This window comes from Bos indicus x Bos taurus, chromosome 26, assembly GCF_003369695.1.
Source record: "Bos indicus x Bos taurus breed Angus x Brahman F1 hybrid chromosome 26, Bos_hybrid_MaternalHap_v2.0, whole genome shotgun sequence".
Classification (NCBI taxonomy): domain Eukaryota; kingdom Metazoa; phylum Chordata; class Mammalia; order Artiodactyla; family Bovidae; genus Bos; species Bos indicus x Bos taurus.
This window is the reverse complement of record NC_040101.1, coordinates 10,107,453-10,111,239: the sequence shown is the minus strand read 5'-3', so window position 1 is coordinate 10,111,239 and position 3,787 is coordinate 10,107,453.

Here is a 3,787-nt window from a genome sequence, read left to right as displayed (position 1 = left end):
TTTATTTACTTTTAGTCTTCCTCATTTTGTGTTCCTTCTTTATTTTAAAATAAATTCATTCATAGTGTTAGTTTTCCACTATATACCTTAAACTTGAGAGCTAGTACTTTCATTTCATTTTTTAAGAAATAGGCATCAATTTTAATTTGTATTTTTCCTTTTTTTCAGCTAAGGATCCTGTGTGCTTAGTCGCTTCAGTCATGTTCAACTCTGTGACCCCATGGACTGTAGCCCTCCAGGCTCCTTAGTCCATGGGATTCTCTAGGCAAGAGTACTGGAGTGGGTGGCCATGCCCTTCTCCAGGGGATCTTCCTGACCAGGGATTGAACCCACATCTCTTACGTCTCCTGCACTGGCAGACAGATTCTTTACCACTAATGCCACCTGGGCAACCCTCAGAGAGGAAGTTTCAGATTTCTGCTCGTACACTTATAAACTATGGGACTCTGGAAGCTACCTCACCTCCCTGACCTTTAGTTTTCCTATACCTCAGTAGGATTAATGATAAGGATCCTCACTTCAGTTCAGTTGCTCAGTCATGTCCAACCCTTTGTGATCCCATGGACTGCAGCACGCCAGGCCTCCCTGTCCGTCACCAGCTCCTGGAGTTTACCCAAACTCATGTCCATCGAGTCAGTGATGCCATCCAACCATCTCATCCTCTGTTGTCTCCTTCTCCTCCCACCTTCAATCTTTGCTAGCATCAGGGTTTTTTCCAGTGAGTCAGTTCTTTGCATCAGGTGGCCAGAGTATTGGAGTTTCAGCTTCCAATGAATATTCAAGACTGGTTTCCTTTAGGATGGACTGGTTGGATCTTCTTGCTGTTCAAGGGACTCTCAAGAGTCTTATCTAACACCAGAGTTCAAAAGCGTGAATTCTTTGATGATCCTGCTGCTGCTAAGTCACTTCAGTCGTGTCCGACTCTCTGTGATGCCACAGACGGCAGCCCACCAGGCTCCCCTGTCCGGGGGTGTTATAAAATTTTTTACATTGGCTTTTGTTTGTTTGCTTTTGTCATTCTTTGAAATTAGTCTCTAGTTCCACTGAATTTGGGTTAGGAATTTGTAGAGATTTTTTTTCTTTAAAAATTCAGTTCAGGGGCTTCCCTGGTGGTTCAGTGGTTAAAAATCCACCTTGCCATGCAAGGGACACTGGTTCCATCCCCAGTCCATGAAGATCCCACATGCCGCTGAACAACTAATTCTTTGAGCCACAACTACTTAGTCCATGCACTGCAACTACTGAAGCCTGAGTGCCTCGAGTCCGTGCTCTGCAACAAGAGAACCCACGGCAACGAGAAGTCCACACACTGCAACGAAGCATAGCCCCTGCTCACCACAACCAGAGAAAGCCCACATGCAGCAACAAAGCCCTGCTGCTGCTGCTAAGTCGTTTCAGTCGTGTTCAACTCTGTGCAGCCCCATAGACGGCAGCCCACCAGGTTCCCCCATCCCTGGGATTCTCCAGGCAAGAACACTGGAGTGCGTTGCCATTTCCTTCTCCAGTGCATGAAAGTGAAAAGTGAAAGGGAAGTTGCTCAGTCGTGTCCGACTCTTAGCGACCCCATGGACTGCAGCCTACCAGACTCCTCCATCCATGGGATTTTCCAGGCAAGAGTGCTGGAGTGGGGTGCCATTGCCTTCTCCACAACAAAGACCTACTGTAGCCAAAAAATAAAATCAATACATAAATCCTAAAAAAAAAACTTTAAATAATTCAATTTAATTAAATGAAAAAAGCAATTCACTGATTTCTTCCATCCACACCCTCCCCTCTGGAAACCACTTTTCTCTGTATCTATGAGCTTGATGTTACATAGGTGTATATGTATGTATATGTATTAAATTCCACATAGAAGAAAAATCATATGGTATTTGTTTCCCTCTCTCTGACTTGTTTAGCTGAATACCCTTGAACTCTATCCATGTCATCACAAATGGCATGATTTCATTCTTTGTTAATGACTGAATAATATTCCATTGTAAGTGCATACCAGAATTTTCTTTCTAATTCATTCATCTATTGATCTTAGGTTGTTTGCATATCTTGGCTACTGTAAATAACGCTGCAATGAACATAGAGGTGCATACATCTTTTCAGCTTAGTGTTTTTGTTTTATTTTCATAAATACTCAGAAGGGGAAGTGGAATTTCGGAGCCAGACCACTTGCCACCTGGCTGACACTGAGGACATTATCACTGGTGGCAGATGACACACAGATTGTCCCTGGCAGAGGGGTGGCACTGCGATTGTTAAGTGAACCATTTGTGCTTCTTCCTAGATTGATTTCCAAATCTGAAAATGACAATGTTTTATTGGATTTCTGTGAGTATTGTTTAGCAAGGAGCTAGTGATCAATATGATTACTGGTTACATTTTTTTCTTATACTTTATATTTCTCCTACAGTTTATGATTGCTTTGATTGCACTATTTGAAGAAATATTTTGTCATCTTTTCCCAATTTTTTTGTTCAATTCAGCTATTCTACTGGAATTCTCCTTTAATCTGGAGATTTCTGTCCCAGCGCCCTCTATCTGCCCACTTCAGTTTGAAGGAGCTGCAGTTCCAGCCTTGTGCACAATTGTCCTTGTGGGGCTTCCCATTCCTGCTTCCTTCTGTTAAATCCATTGTTTTCTGGATTCCACGTTTAAAACCTTTCTTAATTTATGCTCTGATTTTGTGGAGGCACTTTCTTAGAAGAATGGTAAAGGGGAAAATTTTATGAGTCTGAAAAATGTCTCTAATCTGTCTTTCGATTTGGTGGATGATATGACTGACATAGAATTTTGAGTTGAAAATGGTGTTTGTTTTTTTAATCAGAAACGTAAAGGCATTGCTTTGTTGTCTGCTTGAGAGGGATTCTGATTCAATAGCTGCTCAACAAACATTCCAGGTAGTGCTCTAGGCATTGGAGATACAATGTTGAATAGGACAAAGTTGCAGGCCTTCCGGGATCATCCAGTGGTTAAGACTTCAGGTCCCAGTGCAGAGGGCTGTGGATTCCATCCCTGATCTGGGAGCTAGGATCCCACATGCCCTGCAGCCACAAAAACAAAACAAAATGGAGACAATATGGTAACACATGCAATAAAGACTTTAAAAATAGTCCACATAAAAAAAAATGTTTAAAAAAAGACAAAGTTGCTACTCTCATGAAGGAGACATAATAAAAACAAGACAAAAAGACTTGGTTTGTGCCATGAAGAGAAGGCAATGGCACCCCACTCCAGCACTCTTGCCTGGAAAATCCCATGGACAGAGGAGCCTGGTGGGCTGCTGTCTATGGGGTTGCACAGAGTTGGACACGACTGAAGCGACTTAGCAGCAAGGATATAAAGGATGGCATCACTGACTTGATGGACGTGAGTCTGAGTGAACTCCAGGAGTTGATGATGGACAGGGAGGCCTGGTGTGCTGCGATTCATGGGGTCGCAAAGAGTCGGACACGACTGAGCGACTGAACTGAACTGAACTGAAGGATATAAATGCTGACTGCTGCTGTTGCTGCTGCTGCTAAGTCGCTTCAGTCGTGTCCAACTCTGTGCAACCCCAGAGATGGCAGCCCACCAGGCTCCCCCGTCCCTGGGATTCTCCAGGCAAGAACACTGGAGTGGGGTACCATTGCCTTCTCCAATGCATGAAAGTGAAAAGTGAAAGTGAAGTCGCTCAGTCGTGTCTGACTCCTAGCGACCCTATGGACTGCAGCCTATCAGGCTCCTCTGTCCATGGGATTTTCCAGGCAAGAGTACTATGCTATTTTAGATAGGATGAGCAGGGACACCTCAG